We start from the raw sequence: 11,952 nt of genomic DNA, 5'->3' as shown, positions 1-11,952 counted from the left end.
TTTTCCAGTAGTCGTGTATGGATGTGAGTGTTGGACCGTAAAGAAAGCTGAGTGCCTAAGAATTGATGCTTTTAAACTGTGGTTTTGGAGAAGACGCTTGAGAGTCCCTTGGACTTCAAGGAGATCCAACCAGTCTATCCTAAAGGAGATCCGTCCTCAATACTCAATGGAAGATCTTATGCTAAAGCTGAAGCTCCAATACTTTGGCCACCTGATGAGAAGAACTGACTCATTGGAAAAGATCCTGATGCTGGAAAAGACTGAAGGCAGGAAGAGAAGGGGACAACAGAGGATGAGATGGTTGGATGGCATCATGGACTCAATGGTCATGAGTTTGAGCAAGCTCTGGGAGTTGGTGATGGACAGGTGTTGCAAAGAGGTGGACATGACTGAGCCACTGAGTTGAACTGATTGATGAATCATTTTATAACCTCAGATCAGTCCTCTTTCTGGGAAATCTTTCTCTTTTTTATTTTTTAAAATACTCAAATGAAATTATTATGGTGGAATCTGGAATTTATTCATGATAATTCATTCTTAGGTTCCACATGGTAATAAGGAGCTTTAGGCCTCTTTTTCAGAATACACAGGAAAATCCAAAGACTAGGACTCATTGGCTTGGATAAGGTCATGTGTTATTTCTGAATCAAACCCAAAATCAAGGGAATGAGCTACTTAGACTAGCCAGACCTGAGTTACATGACTCATCCCTAGAATAATAGTAGATTCACTTATAAAAGAGGCACATAATTCAGAGTTGGGGCATAAATGATCCCGCATAGAAAGATGGAATTGTAGAATTTTCCAGGATGACTAGAGAGGCAGTAGACATTGGGTGGAAAATACATTTAATTTCTTCTACAAAGATATAATCATTGTTACAAAGATAGTACATAACATCACACATATTTGATGTTAAATGAGTGTATAGAGAATTCACTTTAGGAGAAAGCAGTACTCATTGCAAACACTTCTGAAAAGACTTAGGCTTTAAATGGGAAGGACACTGCATGATACTAGGTGGATATAATGTGAAGATATTGTGTTAAGTGCTTTTATTATTATTTTTTATTCTAGTCTTGAAAATAAGTAGTACAGTAGATATATTACTTTCCTTTTATACATGACAAGCTAAAGTCCAGAGAAGTTAGGCAACCTAATAATGGTGGTGGTTGGTATTTATTAGTGCTTTTTATGTGGGCTTCCCTGGTGGCTCGGTCAGTAAAGAATCTGTCAGCAATGCAGGAGAACTGGGTTTGATCTCTGGGTCAGGAAGGTCCCTTGAAGAAGGAAATGGCAACCCACTCCAGTATTCTTGCCTAGAGAATTCCATGGACAGAGGAGTCTGGAGGGCTACAGTCCATGGGGTTGCAAGAGTTGGACACAACTGAGCTACTAAACCATCACCACCACCATATGTTAGAAAGTGTGAAAAGAGCTTTAGTTAGTTATATTTATGTAGTATCTTCATTATCATCATCATCATCATCATCAAACCTTATTTAAAAATAAAGAAATGGAGAATTAGGGGCTTAATCCTGGTTAAGTTACTTAACACACATGATAAGTAGCATCCCTGGACTTTGAAAGAATTGAATCATGAATCAGTAGGCTCAACCTATACGCTAAACTGCTCTTTTAAAAAAAAAATTATTTTGCTGTACCAGGTCTTAGTTCCAGCATGCAGGATCTTTAGTTACAGCATGTGGGACCTAGTTTCTCCAAACAGGGATCAAACCCATGCCCCCTGCATTGGGATGGCAGAGTCTTAGCCACTGGACCTCTAGGAAAGTCCCTAAATTGCTCTTTTGAGTGATTACATAACTAGTAAGAGATAGAGCTGGAATTTCTATTTCTGACTTGCCTGACTGGCAAGCTTATGATTATTTTCATCTTTATTGTTGGTAAAATTTAGATAGTTAAATAAGAGAGTATTTAAGTTAAAGTGTTAGGGTTGTAATTACAGTAAACTAAAGTTCCCAATAAATGATCTCAGAAAGAGTCATACAGCTAAAAAGGTAGTTATCAATATATTTCTTAAATGATCTGGCTGTTATTGACTCCCATTTCCCATTTTGATAAACAGAATTTTCCCTTTCATCTGTTCCTTTCCAAGTATTTATTCTAGACCCTCCAAAATTCTAGACAGTTTTTGCTCTGGTTTTTTTTTTTTTTTACCAGAGTTTGGTCCTGCTATGTTTTTGTTTTTTTCCTTAACCCAGCTCTCTCTTTTCTAATCTTTAACCTTGGGTTCTTTATATATTCTTGGAGGACAACTAGCTAATCCAAGAAACCAACATATGACGGAAGATTAATGGAAGTTCTACTTGCTAGAAAATATGTATATTCTCTGTGGTCTTCTTAATCATCTATCCAAGAAAATGATTCTAATGGTAAGAATTTTAAACGTGTTTGGAGAGAGCAATCTTATGTCACAGGGTCTCACTTGCTGAAACCATCAGGCCAACCACATCAGATTTTAGGGGTTATTGCAGTTCTGCTTATGGATTTTTAAATAATAAACTTCAATATTAGAAGTAATCCTGCTTTGCTTCCATCAAAATCATGAACTAAAAGTATCGTGAGAATTTTAGGAAGCAAGAGTACCTCTATCCAAAACATGGATTTTCTCTTTAATGCTATTATCTCAGAAAATAGTTCTCCATGTGCCTTTATTATTCTAATTTAATTGTATTTAAGTCTTTAAAAATTTCCTATCCATGTGTTTCTGTGTAAGTGTGATTAGCCATAAGACGGGACAACTTTTGCTGGACTTTGTTTTTTGTTGCAAAATAAAAAATGCTGATATTAAAATTTTCTCATTCCGTTTTTTTTTGTCATTCAGTGATTCTTTCTCTGAATGGATATAGCAAAGTAAATTTAGATGAGGCTAAGTCAGTTTATTGAGAAGGTCCCCTGGAGAAGGGAATGGCAACCTACTCCAGTATTCTTGCCTGGAGAATTCCACGGACAGAGGAGCTTGGTGGACTATAGCCCATGGGGTCGCTAAGAGTTGGACAGGACTGAGTGACTAACACTTCCACCTTTCAAGCTAGTTTATAAGGGACAGTTTCTAACATAAAAGTCTTTACAATCTATTTGAGGATCTAACACACACAAAAAATATAACAGAAGAGAACTGTACAATTTCAATACCTATATTTTAGCTTAAAAAGGACCCTTAAAATACTTAATCAGTTAGCTTTGACTGGGGTTTCTCAGAGCCTTCTTACAGATCGCTTCCAGAGGTGGAGTTTAGGGAGGGGAGAAGGACGGAGCCCTCTGCAGAGCGTCACGCTCTCCTTATGCTTTAGCCACAGGCACTCTACTTTCACCCGTTTTGTAGAAGATTTAGTTTTAATAAAGATTTTCAGGATTAAAAAAGTATGAGACTCACAGGTCCAATACAATTCCTGTTGTTTCACAGATGAGATAGTTGCCTGAAGCCAAGATAAATTATTGGGCTGCCCTACTCTGAAGAACTTGGAGGGAAGGCTTAAGCTGGTTCTATTAATGTCCTGATATTGCTGTAGTGAGTGCCAGCATTTTAATATCAGATATAAAATGTTTTATGTAAATTAGACTTTAACTTGTTATCTAAGATCTAAAATAATTAGCATTTAATTTTTCACCCTTTTTTCTGGTATCTCATATATAAGTAGTTTTTATATAATTATAACTGTACTATAGATATATATTTTTATTTTTTAACCTATTTTATGATAAATATTTTTTCATGTTGCCATAGATTTTATAAGTTCTACTTGTACAATGTCCTTGTGAGTTGATATAGCTTACTTAATTTAATCATTTCCATATTGTTGGACACTGGGGACATTTTCAATTTCCTTGCAATTTTGTTGCATTTGTGTACCTTTTCTCTCTTTTGGATTATTTTTAAAAATAAGTTGTGAAGAGTGGTTTTACAGTATCAAAGCATATAAACATTTTTTGATTTTTGTTACATTGCTTTCTGAAAGGATTGTGTAATTGTCAATTCACCATAGTCTCCTACCTATAGGAATTACCAATATTTTGAAATTTTGTTAGTTTCTTTAGGTAGTACCACACTGATGTTTTGCTTTGTGTTTTGATTATTAGTGAAGATTGTTATTTTTATTATCAGTATAATATAATAAAAATCACTAAGATGAAATTATTGTATTATCACTATAATTAAAAATATACCTATGTGCAAATTATCATCTGTTGAGTGGATAGTTGGTTTATATCCTTTCCTCTTTTATTTTGAGGTTCTCTTAATTTGGTTCTTTTGAATTGTAAATATTTGTATATTTAAATATAATCTTTTTGATAAAAATATGTTCATAGTCATCATCTAATGTTTTTAACCAGTGATTCTTACATGTTAATTCAATTTATCATTACTGTTGCTGCTTTTAACTCACTTTAACAATTAGCATTAAAATGTTTCTTTTCTCTTGCTAGAAACTGTCTTACTTTGATGAAAATGAGAGTATACTTATAATAAAAGAATTAGCTGCATATCTAATAAGCACAGAACATTAATTTTTGACTAGTTAATTTGAGTAAACAATAAAATTTGTAAAACTCAAATGTTTTAAACTCTGCCCTACAACTCATCATATAATACATATGTATTTTCAGCTACTTTTATTCTATTTTTACTAGCAGATTTCCTCTTTTTAAATCAGTTCACATCATTGACAATTTTAATCTTATACTTTTATCATTTATAATTCTAGTTCTCTGTTGGAATCAGTGAAAATTCCTTATTCTAAGAATATCCCCCAAACAAACAATTCATCTAAATAAAATAAGCAAAAAATAAAAATATTCCTATGCAAATAATCATTAAGCTACATGCTTGAGTTGGTAAAGTTCAAAAGGATTCTTCTTCATTTGAGGAAGAATATTCTTATTTGATAAACAATGAGTATATAAACATGAGGCATTATCTTTTCCTTCTTTTCTTCTCTTAACCCTGCAGACAAAAAAGAGAATGTTTTAAAAATTTGACCCTCATGCACATATTATCCCGGTGGTGTGTGAGAGCGTCCAGAAACATTAAATCCAATTGGGATGTTCAAAACCGTATTTGCTTGCCACTGCAACTGGTACAATGAACTAATTTTTCTGAGGTTACTGGCCCCTAACCTGAATTTCTCTTTAGCTGCTTTCATCAAACGGAGTTAGTCTTTTCCGTTGCTGTGAGGTTAATAGCATTTTCAGATTCTAATCTAGTCTCTGGAAAATTGTCTTTTAAAAAAATTAATCAATAATACTCATTTTTACATCAGTATGTCAAACAAGGCAGAGACTACCACACCAGGCATTTCTGCCACTAACTGTCCTATCCAGTAGATATTCCTACATGACAAAAGTCAATAAACTCACCATGCTTGCAGCGTCGCCATTTGTTCGTGCTTTTAATTCACTCATGTATTAAAGAGAGCCTGAAAGACTCACTGCGCAAAGACATTAAATTCCCCTGAAACAAATACTTTAGGAAAAGTCTTAAATATATTTTCATGTCTGTGTTCTGATTTATTCTCCTTGGGGATACTAGACAGATGCTATCTGAAGACAATTTATGTGTATTGCCGCAAAATAAATAACTGATTAATGTATTTATTTCCAAAGTGACCTGGAGGCCACATCAACACAGGTCTATTTAAATAAGGAATGGGAAAGAGTTGCTTTGAAGATTGAATTAGATAATCATATAAAAGCACAAAGTCCAATGTCAGACACATAATAAATACTTGATGTTAATAATAACGAATGTTATTAATTGTTATTACTTCCATTATATTAAAGAACAATTATAAAGTATAATTGGGACTATGGATAGGGCACTATTAAGCATAACTCTCCATTGTTGGTTTCACCATGTTAATATTGAGTGTAATAAAGGTGATGTAAATGCAAACCAGAAATAGGATGTTTCTTTTTGCAATGAGAACCAGGCTGGCCAGAAATAGATTAAACTGTTAATGTAATTATTCATGGGAGAGATTCTTCATTAAACTTATTATGGAGTAGCACTGTTAGTTCAAATTAAACTGACGTTGAGCCCCTGTTAGGGGTCAGGCACTATCCTATATAGGTACAATATGTAACTTTTAGTTCCTGTCTTTTTAAGGGACTATAATCGGGTATCGGAGAAGGCAATGGCACCCCACTCCAGTACTCTTGCCTGGAAAATGCCATGGATGGAGAGGTCTGGTGGGCTGCAGTTTATGAGGTCGCAAAGAGTCGGAACGACTGAGTGACTTCCCTTTCACATTTCACTTTCATGCATTGGAGAAGGAAATGGCAACCCACTCCAGTGTTCTTGCCTGGAGAATCCCAGGGACGGCAGAGACTGGTGGGCTGCCTCTCTGGGGTCACACAGAGTCGGACACGACTGAAGTGACTTAGCAGCAGCAGCAGTATAATCGGGTATCAGATGTAGAAATGTATATTAATTATATTGCAGTGTAGAAAACGAAATAATATAATATGTGGGATATAGCAGAGGACAAAATAATTAACTATTAGCAAGATTAGGAAAGGCTTCATGGAAGAATATCCAAGGTGGACTTTTGAAAGATGTAAAATTAAGTAGCATGTTTATGATAGGTAGTATATCTGTGAAAAAACTTAAGAGTCCAGAAGAAGCATGATACTTAAGGGAAATTGGTATGTCTACAGTGGTAAGTAGGAGACAGAGATGAGTGAAGAGAAGTGAAGCTGCAATACTAAACAGGCCAGATTTTTTTAAAGGGTTTGTAACTGTTATGGAATTTGAACTTAATTTCAAGGTTAACAGGGAACCGTTGAAGGGTTTGAAGCATGAGATAGACCTGACTGATCATTCTTAAATTTTATAAAGAAGCCTCTAATTCTGAAGTGTGAAGAAGGGATGGTAGAAAGGTGAAAATGAAGGCAGGAGCTTGTGCACTTCATTCACTACAATAGAATCTTATAAAACTAAAAGTGATTAAAAAAAAAAAAGCCTATTTATCAATAGATTAATTGACCAATGGTTTGTGGCAATAGTAATACAATTTTTTCTCCTGTCTTTGGAGGACTACTACGGAGATCTTAGCTGGCTGCATGCTTTATTTTTTCTGATTCCAGGAGAGACGTTAGGAGGCCACTAAATGTTTGAGACAGAGATAATGAGGTTTTAGGTTGAGGCAGGGCAGAGGGTAGAGGAGGTAAACTGAAGATAGACACATAGGTGGCTAAGAGGGCTATGGATGTGGGAGCAAGAAATAGGGAGGGAAAATACAGAGGAGCAGAAATGGGTTAATGAAGACAAATCTCCTGAGAATGACACAAATGATCAACTCATTTGCAAGTATGTTGTTTTTCAGTCATGTCTGACTCTTTGCTGATCCCATGGACTATATATATAGCACACTGGGCTCTTCTGTCCCCTGGAGTTTGCTCAGATTCATGTCCATTGAGTCAGTGATGCTTATGCAAATGATATTTTGTTATTTAACTCAATGCCATTATGTATATAGATTTTTTAATAGATAAATTTTGAGCACACATCACACAAGTGGGGCATTAAAAGACATAAGAATGAGTGGGTAACTTATAAAAGAAAACCTCTCAGTAAAGAAAGTCAGATTGCTTGCTGCTTGCCTTATTTAAAATTAAAGTATTTATTAAAAGAATTATTTATATTTGCCTAATATCTCACAACACTTTCTTGGTCTACCAAATATACTAAAATTCAAGTCATAGAAGGTATAATATGATAATTTTTTGTCATCCTCTGACTTTCCTGATACTCAGATTGTTTAAAAGTATTAACATTTGTTTGTCCAGTTAAAATGTGAGTCCTGTTGCTAAATGCTATGAATTGTAATCTGTTTAATAATTAATTTGATTAATATTTAAATGAAACATTTTCTGATGGAAGGAGCCAATGTCATAAAGAAAAGGAAATTCTTTATGTATAACAAGTTGATGAATGACTCCTTTTGATAGGGAGAAAAAGGGACTGTTCCTTGGCCATAAATGCTTTTCTTAGGTTTTTGACGTGTATCAGGTTTTTGATGTGTATCTGAGAGTAGATTTGAGATCTGTGAGGTGAACGACATTACTGGAACCCTTAGACAGGGAGGTACCACCTCATTTCCTTTGAGGCCTGTTTCTTAAACTGGGAGAAGATAGATCACTAACCCAACAAAGGGGAAATTAACCTCAGGCTAAAGAGTCCAGGGTAAAATACAGTGTGTTCAGTTTGGGAGTCTGTAGGGTTAGACTGAACTGCTAATTGTATAGCTAATATTTAGTCAGGCAAGATATCAATTAAGTATCATGGGAAACATTTAAAGCATATTTAATATTTATTTAAATAATAATTACATTCCATTTGAAAAGATTTTCAAAAAGGAAATTAGTTCTGATTATAATACTAACAATCTATACTTTAAAATACATGAGCCAGTGGATTCAAAGAACCAGCAGTCCAGCACAGAACCTGGCAAAGAGATTCATAGATTCATTGAATAAATGAATGACGGCTTAGATACTAGGAAATGGAGTTCCGGCTGCTGAGACTACAACACTGAGCACTACCCCCACCTAGTGGCAGTCTACCGGGAGTGCATGGATAATTACAAAGTGAAAACAGGCCCCTCTGGACGGGAATTATACCTGCTTTGACTTTTTGCTGAGTGACCCCTTACCTACATTAAATTATTCTTTCAACATTATTGAACTTCCTGAGGGAAACAGCCCTATAAAATCCAAATCTCAATTTTCTTTGGAAATGTTGAAGATTTTGTTCCTGACATTCATCAGTCAATGTAGTTTAATGGAAGCTATAGTCTTTTTTTTTTTTGTAATTTATTTTTACTTATTTTTAAAAATTAATTAATTTATTTTAATTGGAGGCTAATTACTTACAATATTGTGGTGGTTTTTGCCATACATTAGCATGAATCATCCATGGGTTACATGTGTCCCCCTCTTCCTGAACCCCTCTCTCATCTTCCTCCCCATCCCATCCCTCTGGGTTGTCCCAGAGCACCGAAGCTAGTCTTTTATTTAAGAAAATTGTGCCTGGAAATGAAAAAGAAATAGATCATTTATATATTAAAATATAAATTGCCAATAGATATGAACACATTTTCAGCCTCATTAGTAACAAATACACATTAATACTATTTATCCCTATCAAAATAGCAGATTATAAAAAACAATACTCTGCTGGGAAGGAAGAAATGAAGGTACATTCAGCAATTGTTAGTGGCAGAGTAAATTGAAACTGTCATTTTAAAACTTTATATTAGCAAATAATTTTAAGCTTATAGAAAAGCTGCAAGAATGTGATTTGTGTTAAAAAAAAACAGTTGCACAACTTTTTCCTGGGCTTATCTATTATTGATATTCTACCCAAATCGCTTTAAAATTGTTTTGTGGAACTATTTGAGCTGAACACTTCAGAGTATATTTCCTAAGAATAGCAATGTTCTCTTACATATCTACAATACAGTTATAAAATTTAGTAAATTTAATATTAATGTTATTATTTTATCTGACTTAGCATTCATTTTATAATTTCCCCATTGGCTGCATTGGTTTTTTTTTTTATTGGAGTATAATTGCTTTACAATGTTGTGTTCATTTCTGCTGTATATCAAAGTGAATCAGTTATATGTATACATGTATCCCTTTCCTCTTGAACCTCCTTCCCACACATCCCCCCTCATCCCACCCATCTAGGTCATAACAGAACACCGAGCTGAGCTCCCTGTGCTATACAGCAGGTTCCCACCAACTATTTTACACACGGTAGTGTATATATGTTAATCCTAATCTCCCAATTTGTCCCACTGTCCCCTTCTCCGCTGTGTCCATATGTCCATTCACTATATCTGCATCTCTATTCCTGTCCTGCAAATAGATTCATCTGTACCATTTTTCTAGTTTCCACGTATATACATTAATGTATGATATTTGTTTTTCTCTTTCTGACTTACTTCACTCTGTATGACAGGATCTAGTTCCATCCATATCTCTACAAATGACCCAAATTCACTCCATTTTATGACTAACAGTCCACTGTATATATATCACATCTTTATCCATTCATCTGTTGATGGACATTTAGGTTGCTTCCATGCCCTGGGTATTGTAAATAGTGCTATAGTGAACATTGGCGTGCTTATATCTTTTTGAATTATGATTTTCACTGGGTGTATGCCCAGTAGTCATATTGCTGGGTCATATGGTAGTTCTATTTTTAGTTTTATAAGGAACCTGCATACTGTTCTCCACAGTGGCTATATTAGTTTACATTCCTACCAACAGTGCACTTCCCTTGTAGCTCAGCTGGTAAAGAATCCACCTGCAATACGGGAGACCTAGGTTGGGAAGATCCCTCGAAGAAGGGAAAGGCTACCCACTCCACTATTCTGGCTTGGAGAATTCCATGGACCGTATAATCCATGGGGTTGCAAAGAGTTGGACATGACTGAGTGACTTTCACCAACAGTGCAAGAGAATTCCCTTTTCTCTACCTCCTCTTCGGAATTTATTTTTTGTAGATTTTTTTGATGATGGCCATTCTGACCTGTGTGAGGTGATACCTTGCTGTTTTGATTTGCATTTCTCTAATAATTAGTCATGTTGAGCATCTATTCATGTGCCTCCTGACCATCTGCATTTCTTCTTTGGAGAAATGTCTATTCATGTCTTTTAGAATGATTTCTGCCCCCTTCAGTATGGGATCCTCCGATCAAGACCAAGTATTACATTTAGTTTTCATGTCTCATTAGCTTTCTTTGTTGTTGTTCGGTTGCTCAGTCATGTTTGACTCTGTGACACCATGGACTGCAGCACGCCAAGCTTCCCTGTCCTTCACTATTAGCTTCTTTAATCTGGAATATGTCATAGCCCTTACTTTGTCTTTTATGACTCTGACATCTTTGAAGAATATAAGCTGTCCTTTTTTTTTTTTTAAGAACATTTCTTATGTTGTGTGCCTATTGAATGATCCTCATTATTAGATTCTGTATTCTCAGTTTAAATGTCTTTTATGTGATGCATACTTCTCAGACGATTACATCTGAAGGCACATGATGTCCATCCGACCCTCACTGGTAGTGTTAATTTTGTTTACCTGTGAAGAATGGTCTGATTTTGGGCTTCCCTGGTGGCTCAGTGGTAAAAAATCTGCCTGTCAATGCTGCTGCTGCTGCTAAGTCAGTTCAGTCATGTCTGACTCTGTGCAACCCCATAGACGGCAGCCCACCAGGCTTCCCCGTCCCTGGGATTCTCCAGGCAAGAACAATGGAGTGGGTTGCCATTTCCTTCTCCAATGCATGAAAGTGAAAAGTGAAAGTGAAGTCGCTCAGTCGTGTCCGACTGTTACCCCCTGGACTGCAGCCTTCCAGGCTCCTCCGTCCATGGGATTTTCCAGGCAAGAGTACTGAAGTGGGGTGCCATTGCCTTCTCTGATTCTCAGTTTAAATGTCTTTTATGTGATGCATACTTCTCAGACGATTACATCTGAAGGCACATGATGTCCACCTGACCCTCATTGGTAATGTTAATTTTGTTTACCTGTGAAGAATGGTCTGATTTTGGGCTTCCCTGGTGGCTCAGTGGTAAAAAGTCTGCCTGTCAATGCAGGGGAAATGAATTCAATCCCCGATCCGGGAAAATCCCACATGCTGCAAAGCAACTAGGCCCGAGTGCGAGTGCCACAACTATTAAGCCTGTGCTCTAGAGCCCCGGACCTGCAACAGCTGAGCCCACTTGCCTCAATTACTGAAGGCTGTTCACCATAGAGCCCATGTACCACAACAAGAGAAGACCCCGGGCACCGCAACTAGAGAGGAGCCCCCATTCTCAGCAACTAGAGAAAAGCCCATGCAGCAAGGAAAACCCAACACAGCCAAAAGTAAATAAATAAATAAATTTAAGAAGTTCTTTAGAAAAACTTGCTTTAAAAAAAAA

This window comes from Bos grunniens, chromosome 9, assembly GCF_055505025.1.
Source record: "Bos grunniens cultivar Pamir isolate PY7600 chromosome 9, Bosgru_T2T1.0, whole genome shotgun sequence".
NCBI classification, from domain to species: Eukaryota; Metazoa; Chordata; class Mammalia; order Artiodactyla; family Bovidae; genus Bos; species Bos grunniens.
The sequence above is the reverse complement of the archived record's forward strand: the minus strand, read 5'-3'. Positions refer to the sequence as shown.